Here is a 13,006-nt window from a genome sequence, read left to right as displayed (position 1 = left end):
ACTCAATCTGCTATTTGAATGTGCTCCTTCCATGCACACACACACACACACACACACACTAAACACACACACACACACACACATACACACACACATACACAAGCACACACACATACACACACACTAAACACACACACACACACACACACTAAACACATACACACACTAAACACACACACACACACATACACAAGCACACACACATACACACACACTAAACACACACTAAACAAACACACACACACACAAACACACATACATACACACACACTAAACACACACACACACACATACACACACACACATACACACACACACTAAACAAACACACACACACACTAAACAAACACACACACACACTCAAACACACACACATACACACACACTAAACACACACACAAACACACACACATACACACACACACATATACACACACTAAACACACACACACTAAACAAACACACACACACACAAACACACATACACACACACACACTAAACACACACACACAAACACACACACATACACACACACATACACACACACACTAAACACACACACACACACACACACACACACACACACACACGAAAGACTCTAGAATCAAGGCTTTCAACCCAAGAGTCCCAATCTCAAACTGTTCAGGGTTAGACTGTTTCTCTATCGGAACCCTTTTCAAAGCCCGCTGCGATGTTTTTAAATGCAGGGCACTATGTACAGAGTGTGAGCTTCCTTCAGCTACTTAAAAGGCAATGGGTGTTACAAAGTCAGAAAAACCTTAGGAGGGCTGAATTGAACCCCTAACTGAAGTGCACGGGTTTACATGAGGAATAGCGGCCTCCCGGGTCAATCAACCCTCAGTATTGCAAGAAGCCCTCAGAGCCATCTTCTAAATGCTTACCCACAGAGATGTTGGCTTATTTGCTAACATGTTTTTGTTTTTCTGTTTTGTTTTTTTTTTTTTTTTTTAGAACTCTCAATCTGATCCTGAAGCCCATGAATGTTCAGAGAGAAACCTAAGTTCCTAAAATACCTTGACCTCTCCCCCACTGCAACACCATGTCCTCGACCTCAAATCAGCAGAGCCGGGTGAGACTGGCAACATGGGCTTTTGGCAGAAGGACTTCAGCAGAGAAAGGAATCCCATGCTAAAGATCTGTGCCTGCTTCACAAGGACAGGGTACCTGCATATGAAAGGACTCATTGACTTACTGAAACACCCAAACCTCCAAGTGTATTTGCAATCGGAAAATGCCCCTGTGGGGACTGCCTCAACTTCAGAGGGCAGTTCCCTATGCTAACTGGAGGCTTGCACTGGTGTAATTAAACGTGTAGTCAACAGACTCACGGCCTCTTTTCCCACTCCATAAACAAAGCCATAAAATCATCTCATTACTTTACCCAGGAACCCTCACATAAGTCACCTGTCAAAAAGGACTGCTCTAACGGGGCCTTAAAGAATTCCCTGGAAGTCATTTCTACCACGGGGAGACATACGATGTCGGGTAACACAGAATTCAACCTCGCACAGAGTCCTACACAAGAGCAAGCAGTTGTCCCCAATTGTATTCAAGAGATCTAAATGCATTCAGACTTCAAAAGCGACTTCTTCATAAACATGGATCTTAAACAAAACACGCTGGAATGTTTGCCAAATTATACCCTGCCTTCTCCAAGGCAGCCCGTTCTTTCTGTGCCCTTTCAAGTGAACTTGGGATTGAGGAGGAACCCATATAAGCTTCTACTTAAGCTATTTGAGATTTACAGAGAATGTCTGATTTAATTGTTTTGAAATAGGAATAAAATTAAGAGTCTAAAGCAGAAACCAGGCGGGGGGGGGGATTTGAAGTTATAAAAATCAAGTCATTTCTACTCATTTACCTGAAAGTAGGATGTATCAGACCCAATGTTAAAATTCCCCTCTAGGTCACAATATCGCAGCTGGCCCTAATCCTTGCAGTCAGAGAATGTAAACTCTAAGATGACAGCCTTTGGTGTGAGCTTCACTAGATTATAGAATACATCCTGAGAACTAAAAATTGGATGGAACTCTGAAACACAGTTTATATGATACATAAACAACGCGACAGATATTAAACCAAAGAGGGTTTTCTAAGGCCCTCATCTCAGTTGTGGGCAAACCCCGATTTTCATGAGTTTTCAAGCTAAGCAGAACTTTTAGTGGACGGACAGGCCACATCCCATCTTCATGACACAAAACTATAGACATAACGCATAACATGCTCTTTGGCTTCCTTTCTTTGTCTAGGTAGGTTGTTGATTTTTCTCATTTCTACAAATGTCACCAAAGCCTGGAAGCCTGGAATGTAGTTTAACAGGCTCACCACCTTAGAGTACCCACCACCACTTCCACGGACTTCTCTATCTTCCAGCTGTCCGTAGCAACCAGCCCACATTTAATTCTTCACCCATGCGAATTTATCTCTTTGTTAAACCCTACCAGCTTTCTTCCAGAAACATTTATAAGAAAACAAATAGAACCAAACACAGCAGAGAACAAACCAACAGACCACTGCATCTCAGTCCCCTCACACCACACGTAAGTAGGAAGAAAGCTTACAGCGCACAGAGAGGCAGGTGTTTTATTTGTGATAGACAAGGAAACCAACACACCAATTACCACCATTTGAGTTTTGAGACGACTCAGTCCTCTCAGCATGGAGGTCCCACAATTCAAGTCAACATTTGTCCATCCCGTTACCAACAGCCACCGAGTGTCTCCTCACTTCCACGGGGACATGCTGGCACGCCTGGTGGTAAGGATTCCCTGAAGTCCATCCAAACATTCGCCATTGACAAGCCCATCTCTTTGACCCTGCCCTCCGACCTCTGGGATTATTGCTCCGCATCAGACCCACATCCAGACACCGCTAGGAACAGGTAAAGAATCTAAAAATTCAGAAGTGCTCCAAAAGGCCTCCGCAAAAGTAATCCATGGCACTCAACAGAGAATTTAGAAACCCCATTTTTTTTCTGAGTTTGAAGTTTTTAAGCCTTGCGGATGGTCGGAGTAGGAAAAAGGAAATTTACTAGGCAGCCCAGAGGAAATCTTGTTGTCCTCTATTGTGGTAGGGGGGGGTGTTGCCCAACCCTAACTTATCTGCCTTGATAAAGGAAGCCAAGCGCAAGAAGAACAAGATTTTGTCAAATGTAAAGGAACCCTCTTCTTACCTTAATAGTGCTGGCCATAATGCAATCAAGTTTATTGATCGTTAATAAATGTTAATAATAATTATTGCTTCTCTCTGACCAGAAAGTAGTTTTGATGAGGTTGTTTAGAGCGGATGAGATTGTGCTAACTCTGGGAAATGAAGTCAGCCAATGGCAGGAAGAGGTTTCTATTGGTCCTGGCTGCCCAGCCCAAAGAAACAGGATATTTGGGAGTGGAGAGATAAGAGACCCTGAAAACAATGTTGTTTTTCTTGATGATATGCAGCCAGGAGAATTTTTTTAATTAAAAAAAAAGGGCATCAATTGGCTAGGACTGGGACTGTCACAGCAGGTGTGACCTGTGTGACTCTGGGTGACAGGCTGCACTAGACCAAAGCAGGATACAGATGTGTTGGGGCTCTGCATGGCTGCACAGGAGAGGTGGAAGGCACCCCACAGCCTGGGTGTCAGTACTTCACAGCCCGCTCCTCCCAGGAATGCCATCAGCCAGCTGGGGCACAGGACTGAAGCTAAGTAGGACCTATTTCATGTTACTGCATGGTCATGTTCAATAAGGGCGATTTGCTGACCAGCTATTAAAAAAAAAAAAAAAAGCCTCTTTTTATTCAACATCTCCATAGAATGTTACAGAACTGCTTCGAGAATTCTCCTTCCAAACATGAGAAGTCATTATTATTTGGTCCCCAAGAAATGAGTTGAAAATGCAGACACCTAGAATCAAGGTAACCAAGAAAACTAAGGAAAAAAATAGACACATATCAAAATCCCATTTTCAAACACTTATTTAAGGGCTGCGGAGATGACCCAGTGAGTTGTTTACTGTGCAAGCATGAGGGCCTGAATTCTATCCCCAGAACCCGTGGGGGAAAAGCTGGGTGTAGTCCCACATACCTTCAGTTCTAACACGGGGAGTCAGAGACAAGGGATCCCTGCAGCTCACTGGCCAGACAGCCTGCACCAACCGGCTGGTTCCAGACCAGCATCTGAGGAAGAACATCCTCCACATGCACACTTACCTGAGCAAACATTGTGTGTGTGTGTGTGTGTGTGTGTGTGTGTGTGTGTGTGTGTGTGTGTGTGTGTGTAAAATCTTGTATGCTTATGCACGTCCCTCCCAATAACTAGTTTCCAGAGCATAGGCCCCTCTGATAGAACACACCACCAGCACTGCCAGCCATGGATTCCAATAGAACTCTGAGCTACCAAGGAGGAGGCCAGGAGACTTTCCCATTAAGTGCATAAAGCCCAAGGTGCAGGTTCAGGGCTACAGTTCTCTTTTCCCTGAAGGAGGCATAGCTGACACAGGCCTTTAATTACTCATTTTCAGGAAATTACTTGTTCTGTGGAAGAAACAAAAGTTTGCTTTGAATTGAACCACATGAACATTGGGCCAGTAGCGAGAGCGGTCTCACGGGGACCCAAGGAAGACAATGGCCCAGAGCCTGAGTCACGGACAATTCTTGGTTACTGGGGTAGACAGGCAGTGAACTGAATTCATTCAGACTTTGGGTCAGCTCTGCCCATATTCGACATACTAGCGCCTCTCTCTTGTTTGCCAACCTCGTCCGCCTCCATCCCTATGTGCTAAGATTCAAAAAGAAGGGTAAAGGAAAGGTTTGGGGACAGAAGGGGGAGGGTGGATCCCAGTGGTCCGACACCTGCCTAACATGTGCAGGAACTTAGGTTCAAACCCCAACAGGGCAAAAAGACAGGGAGGGGGAAAAGAAAAGGGTATGGGGGGAGGAAAAAAGGAGGAAGAGTGAAGGAGCTGGAGGAGAATGGAGGGAGGGACCATAACGAGGGAAGTTAAAAGCAAGAAAGAAGCATACATAAAAACGCTAATTCCAGTATAATTCCAGTAAAAGTCTGGGGGCTCCTAGGTTCTCAGCACCTACATTTTGAGGGAATGTTGATATCCGGCTCCTTTTATCTCTGAACAATGAGTAAGATGGAAGGCTGATTAAAACTGTGTTTCCCCTAAAATTCTCAAAAGTTCTGAGTTGTTTCATCCCGGGAAGCTTCCCACAAGTGCTGGGGAAAAAAAAAAAGAAAGAAAAGAAAAGAAACAAAGTAGCGATGACGCCCTGGTGCTCCACGGTTCCTGGGGCTTTATCCTCCCCTGTCTGAAGTCTCACTGCTCCCTTCAGTAAGTGGAAAGGTCCACCTGGTATATTTGCCAAGCCTGGGCTTTTAAGGGGCCAACTCCTCTACAATAAAATAGCCACAGACGGTCTTGCCTCCTGAACCCACCAGGGCTAACACAGCATGGGACTGTGTCCTGTGGCAGGGGCAGCAAGTTCTTTATGGAGGTCTAACTACCTCCATGACCTGCCCAAGACACCATGGTGCTTGTCTGATCCAAGTCAAATTGTCAAGAGCAAAATTTTTAACTTTGATTTTGAAATAATTTCAACCTTACTGGAAGGTTACAATACAGAGAGACCTCCACAAACATTTCAATCTTCTGTAATCTCACCATCTTCCCTCTCCTCCAATATTTATGTATAATACATACATCCTTTATTAGTTGATAAAATACTGTTTTATCAGAGACTGAATTATTTGCTTGGATAATTATAAAAAGAAAGCAGACACTATAATTATCTGATATAATTTCTAAAGATTCTGCCTGGACCTCTCACTGTGCCTAATTTGGAACTTTAACTGGAATTCTAAACAGTGAACAGACAGCAGAATAACTTGGGAATCCGGGTTATAAAACTTGCCCCATTTTAAAATGGCAACCACTCTGTTTAAAAACCCCTCGTTTTTTAATGACAAAATATTAGCTGATTTTTACCTTCAAAGAGAGTAATTCCTGATGCCAAGAATAGAAAAGGCTGGGTCATCCCAGAATATTGAGTGCGAGGGCTCTTCCCATAAATGTATTTGGCTGTTGGTAGCACAAACAGCACCAATGAACTAGAGAACACCATGGTGGCACTTCCCAAACCTTACCCTGGGAGTTATTTGAGATAGGAGAAGTTTTCTTCATCTTTCCCTAACCCTAAGTCTGAGCTCTCCTGTGGCCTTTCTCCCAGCTACTCAGCAGTTGCAAACTGGCTGCCTTTCCTCAAGATGTTACTTTGCAGGAAACTATTATCAGGCAGTTCTAGTTAGAGAGCAATCTGGCAGCTGCTGGGGGTCACCCCAGCATATGTCTGTCAGGGGTAGGTCCATTAAAGTCAGGAACACTCTATTGGACCCGTAGGCCCCTGTAGTAGTCATGGACGCCAGCACCTATGCGTGAATGGTATAATCTTCATTCCTCCACCACGAGTCCTTTGCTGGGTCTGCTCATAGCTTGCTCCAAAGCAAAAAGGGTACTTGTGTGAAATACAAAACTGCACACACGTACCATAGCGACAAATAAATTCTGTCATCCACTTGTCCCCAAGCCATGTCTCAGATTCTGTGACAGTCTGGCTGGCCAGTGTTTCCTCATTAACTACATGCAATATGGTGGGTCATCGCATTGGCACCCTGGCTGAGGACAGCAGAGCTCTGCAAGTGAAACACGGCCATAGCAAGAGAATAATGGAGCACCTAGCAACAGGGGGCACAATAGCTCAATCATGGCCGCTGTGCTAATGATTACGGCTTCGGGCAGCTACAAAATGGAATATCCATCATCATCAAAGACACGGCAGGGGTGGGGTGGGGAGACGGTTTGGTGGTTAAGGGCTCTTGATGCTCAAGCAAAAGGACCTGAGTTCTGACCCCAAGCACCCACATAAGAATCGGGTGGGTGGCCACGCCCACCTGTAAACCCAGCACTGAGGATTTGCTGTAGCTCACAGGAAAACAGTGCAGTGCACTCCAGGTTCAGGAGAGACTCTGTCTCAAGGCCCCAAAGTCTAGCACAACAGAAGAGCATACCTCCATATGTGTGTACACACACACACACACACCGATACTGTAGGAAAATTATGCAGTGTAAGAATACTACTGATATGGAAATCACTGCCTGGTAAATTAAAAATCAGCATGCAAAATTTTCACAGATGCACTTTGTTTTAAAGGGAAAGCAAAAAACAGAAATAGGGACAAGCTATGTATTGCAAGTCTAGCACAGAGACTTTCTTCGTTTGACTCCTTTACCCATCTTCTCTCGTTCACTTACATTGTCAAGACACTCACAATATGTATTACTCAGCTTTTATATTAAAGGTGGGGAAGTAATATGCAGCTTTACTGTTTCTAAAATACCCAAGGAACGCAAGCATGACCCGTACACATGCAACACACGCTTCTGATTGTCAGACCCATCCTGCATTCATATAAAAATGCATAGTTCTGCAGAGACGGCTCGGTAGCTGAGAGCACTTGACATTCTTGCAGAGGACCTGAGTCTGGTTCCCAGCACCCATGGCAGGCGGCTCTCACCTGCCTGTAACTCCAGCTCCGGGAATCTGACATCCTCTTCTGGCCTCCTTGGGCACCTGTAAACATTACATGCTCTCACATATACACACGCACATGTGAGTATTTCGTTTTAAATGTCTACACACAAAAAATCACCCTTTTTTAAAAAAACTTAATTTAGTAAAACAAGTCTAGAAGATACTTTTATGTGTGATGGTAGCCATCCATCCAACATCCTGCTGGCATTATTGACAAGCACTTCTCACACCAGAAACTCCAGTGGACACTGACAAAGCCAAGATGACTGGGTGCTGACCCACCACTGATCTTAGCATTCAGGAAGCACATGTCAGGCTAGTCAAATCTCTCTCTCTCTCTCTCTCTCTCTCTCTCTCTCTCTCTCTCTCAAACACACACACACACACACACACACACACACACACACACACACACACCCTACAAGGGCAAGGCCCGTGAAAGAAATACGGGCTTTTTAAGGCCAAAACAAATGCTGTACATTGTTCCTTGGATGACACATGATCTTTAAATGCATACTGTTTGGATTATTCACAAGAACCCTGCAAGAAGGATGTCCCAAGGATTTTTGCCAGGGACGTGCCTGAGATTAGAGATAAGAATCGACCATCTGGAGCTGTCCCCACAATGGAAAACTCCACTGTGCTGTGGAACTTTCCCATCTACATTAGTGAGAGGATTTGCCTGAGAACAGGGCAGGGTGTTAGGGTGTTGTCGGACTCAAGGTCTCCCAGGAATCACTGGCTGAAGACTTTTTCTATTTACAGTGTGCAGCACGCTGAGGTCTTACCTTGCTGTGCAAAGCTCTGTGAGAGTATGTGTGAGTGTGTATGTGTATGTCTGTGTGTGTGCATGAGTGTGTGCATGTGTGTGAATGTCCAAGTATTTGCCTGTGTGCATATGTATGTATACATTATTGTGTATGAATATCTATGCACACACACACACATATATATATATACATAATATATATATATATATATATATATATATGCCTGTGTGTATATATGTATGCATGAGTATGTGCTTGTGTGTGTGAGTGCCTACAAATGTGTCTTTGTTTGCACTCCCTTTACCCTCCACCAGGTCCTTAAGGAACAATCAAATTACCATGTAAGTAACTATTGCTTAACACGTTCTCTGAGTGGTTAATACAGTCTTCAGCCTCTTGGTTGATCTGAACTAATTTAATGCGAGGAAATTGTTATCACATACTAAATCCTCAACTTTCAACACCCATGCTGCAATTTCCTTCACCGTGAGGCAGGCATTGGTCTGGCTATGTGGGCTCAAATGAAGCAACAACTCCAATGAGCAGGACTTCCTCAGCCTCCAGCATGTTCTCAAGTTTGTGCAAACCTTGGTTGTCCTCATCCTTGAATGGCCAGAATGTTAACACCATTATCATGGACCCAAATATATTCGTGTATTATTCATACTTTAAAAAGAAAGAAAGAGGAGTAATTATACTGACACAATAGCTTAGCTGAAAGCAACTCTTAAGTTTCCTGATTGCATGACCATGAGATACACAATGCACTTCAAGGTTCTGCAACATATGACTAGATGTTACTTGGAGACGTTGTTTTGCACCAGTCACCTGGAGGCTTGGATCTGCCCAAAGGACACACTGTCAGAGGGTACACAAAGACACTTTGCCACACTGGTAGAGGCTGTGACACAGCTCTGTCCTTGTCAGAATCAGTCTTCCATCGCGCACTGTCCTTATTGGTACCCTCTGCCACACCACGACCATCATCTTGGGCTACTGAGACTAACTTTGGTTTTTATCACCATTCAGAATCTTAGATGGCTTTTCAAAGTGTATTTGCCTCCCTTATCAGACAGCAAACATCTCATCATTTATTGATCTGTAATTACTTTGTAAGCTGTTTCTTTTAGGAACAAGGAAATGGCTCTGGGGGTACAGGCACCTGCTAAGTAAGCCTGGCAGGTTAAGTCCCTGGAACCCAAGTAAGGGTGGGAATAAAGAATCCATTCCACAAGGTTGTCCCTTGACCTCCACAGGTACACACACAAGCCCCGAGCACTCCTCTATTCCCACAACACACATAAATAAATAATTTAAGAATTAAATTATTTTTACAGCAAAAAGTGAAAGACAATATCTTAAAGAATAGCAACCAGTGACCCAGGACTGTCACTCAACCGTGGAGATTTCGAGAGACATCTGTGTGCAAGCGCTCATCCTCCTGGTTGCTTTTTTAAAGACTGAGACAGCCCAGCTTTATTCTGATGTCACTTAATATGGCCCCTTGTTGACTAATGTATTTCTACCACAAATAGAATCAGACACGAAGCCAACACAGAAAAACTATTGGCCATGGATTTCTTTACATTTTCTCACATCTCACCAAGCAACCCACAGACTTAAGGGGATCAGAGGCCAGGTTTGGAGTCAAGGGCACGGACCAGTCAGAGCTGGTTTCACTGGAGTCAGTGGCTGCTCCACATCCCCAGGTTGCACCCCACCCTACCTGCCCCCTGTTGCCTCATCTCCCACAACACACAGGTGAAATGCTTGAAATCCACTTGACCCGGGTGACCCAGAAGACAGTGATCCGTTTCTGTGACAGGGTCTTTGGATGAACTGGGGCTTGGAGATGAACCTAGATTGGCTGGCTGAGCCCCAGGGGTCCTCCTGCCCCCTCCCACCCCACCACCCAGGAAATGGACACCGCCATGACTGGCTTTAGTGTAATTGCTGTGGACTGGAACTGGGGACCCCTTGACCCATCTTTACCCGTTAAGTTATCTTCCCAGACCTTCTCTGATAGACCAGAAGTGGGAATCCAAGAGAAAAGCCAGGCTTTTCCCCACGTTGCAATCCCCCATAGATAATATTCCAGTCTTCGTGTATAGTTACGAAGATAGCCCTGCCAGGACAGCTGCAGGAAACAGCCACCTACTGCCCCATGAGAGACACTGCTTTGTCAGCTCCCTATCTGCAGCTAGAGCCTTAGAGCCGGTGTCCCTTTGAACTGCTGGAATCTTTGACACTAGAGGGCACTACATGTCCCTCTAAAAGGCCAGGAGAGAGCAAACCAATTATGCCTAGCCTAGGGCTTGCCTTAAAATTCTTGGAATTGTTGCGATTATCCCACAAAGCTGTCTTAGTTTTATTCACCAACAAGAAAAACCCAACATTCATAAAGTTGAAGAAAGAAAAATCTTGAATTGCACGTTATTTATGGAACTAGAGGAAGTCAGTTTAAGCAGTGGGAACACATGTAACAGACTGGACCCCAGGCCCTGTATGACTGCTCTACAGAACTGTGGGAAGTTGAGCCCAGGATGAGGAGACTTCACAACAACACAGATGTGGCCATGATTAGAGTTGGACCAAGTCCGAAGCATATTAGAGTGTCTGTTGCCTGTGTGTGAGACGCTCATCTCCGACCTCAGGTAGATTTTTTGCACAGCTGAGACGTGTGAAAGAACAAGGATTGAATATATCATAATATGTTCAGTGTAAAAAGTAGGTGCACTTTGCTATGTCTATTTTAAAAACAGCACTATGATATTGTAGTTTATGCTTACAATACACCCTCTATAAAATGCAATTATATAGATATAGATAGATGATAGACAGACAGACAGACAGAAAAAGAGGTTTTAAAACTAAGCATAATCCAGACATGGCAATTCACACCTTTAACCCCAGCACTCAGGAGATGGAGACAGAAAAATTAGGAGTTTAAGGTCAGCCTCAGCTATAAAGTAAGTCTGAGGCCAGCCTGGGCTCCACAAGACCCTGTTTCAAATTGTAAAACAAACAAACAAAAAGTCTTATGAGCAACCAAATGTGCTAATTTCCTGGAAATACTGGTAATGTGTAATTCCACTGACTTCGAGGTCAGCAAAATACTAAAGGTATACATGAGGCCCTCTGCAGTGTCCTCCAAACCTGGAGTGACCTCTGCAGCCCACTCTGCCCTTGTTTGTACTTAAAATATCTGGAGTATTTCTATCTCCACTTGGATTTATATACCACGGGTGGTGAGGTCAGTGGGTAAAGGTTCTCTGTCTGGGTCTAGGCTGTGGGTGGAGTGAGTGTGGACAGGCTCTCTCGGGCAGCTAAGAGGCCCAGGTGCAGTTTTTACCATGTGTTTTCCACCCCCACCAGCCAGCAGGAACCAGGGCTGCTCTCACTACTCACAGTGGGGTAGCTCAGTCAGGGTTTCATTCCCTCATCTGTTACCGTTACAGGGAAACACACGCGGCTTGTGAGTGTGAGCGGCATCATCACAGGGTGGACACGCGGCTTGTGAGTGTGAGCGGCATCACAGGGTGGACACGCGGCTTGTGAGTGTGAGCGAGCCGAGCGGCATCACAGGGTGGACACGCGGCTTGTGAGTGTGAGCGGCATCACAGGGTGGACACGCGGCTTGTGAGTGTGAGCGGCATCACGGGGTGGACACGCGGCTTGTGAGTGTGAGAGGCATCACAGGGTGGACACGCGGCTTGTGAGTGTGAGCGGCATCACGGGGTGGACACTCAGCTTGTGAGTGTGAGAGGCATCACGGGGTGGACACGCGGCTTGTGAGTGTGAGCGGCATCACGGGGTGGACACGCGGCTTGTGAGTGTGAGAGGCATCACGGGGTGGACACGCGGCTTGTGAGTGTGAGCGGCATCACGGGGTGGACACTCGGCTTGTGAGTGTGAGAGGCATCACAGGGTGGACACGCGGCTTGTGAGTGTGAGCGGCATCACGGGGTGGACACGCGGCTTGTGAGTGTGAGCGGCATCACGGGGTGGACACGCGGCTTGTGAGTGTGAGCGGCATCACGGAGTGGACACGCGGCTTGTGAGTGTGAGCGGCATCACAGGGTGGACACAAAGACCTGGGCACTGCAGCTGAAGGCCACAGCAGAGTGAAGAACTGCACCCAACAAGGCAGAGCTCCACCAGCTCAGGGTCCCTCGGCTTCACTTGAGGCTGAGGAACGAGAGCCCCACAGCTTTCTCCCACCTCCACAAATGAGAGAGCTCTACAGACATGCTGGAGGAGATGGACCTTCAAGCCAGGCTACAAAACAAGAGCAGAAGACAGTGTCCTCATCCCAGAGGCTGTGACTCAGCTCTGTATGTTGAGTGACTCCAAAGTATTATTTAATTCATGCGTGCCAGTTTCCTCTTGCACATCAGGGGATATATCTGCAGGTACATTGGAACCAGGGGTCTGCCACTGTGCCTCCCTCCCACCCCCACGAAGTCTCAATGCCTGATAGCTCCCAAACAGCAAGTGCTGAATGAATGAATGAATGAATGAATGAATGAATGAATGAGTATTGAATCAAACACGTACAGAGACCTCAGAGCACCATGGAAGGGCAATACAGCAACCAGTGTCCACCTAGTCAGGACAGGCGGCTCAAGAACCAGGGTAT

Source organism: Cricetulus griseus, chromosome 4 (genome assembly GCF_003668045.3).
Source record: "Cricetulus griseus strain 17A/GY chromosome 4, alternate assembly CriGri-PICRH-1.0, whole genome shotgun sequence".
In the NCBI taxonomy this organism is placed as follows: Eukaryota; Metazoa; Chordata; class Mammalia; order Rodentia; family Cricetidae; genus Cricetulus; species Cricetulus griseus.
Note: the sequence above shows the minus strand (reverse complement) of the source record.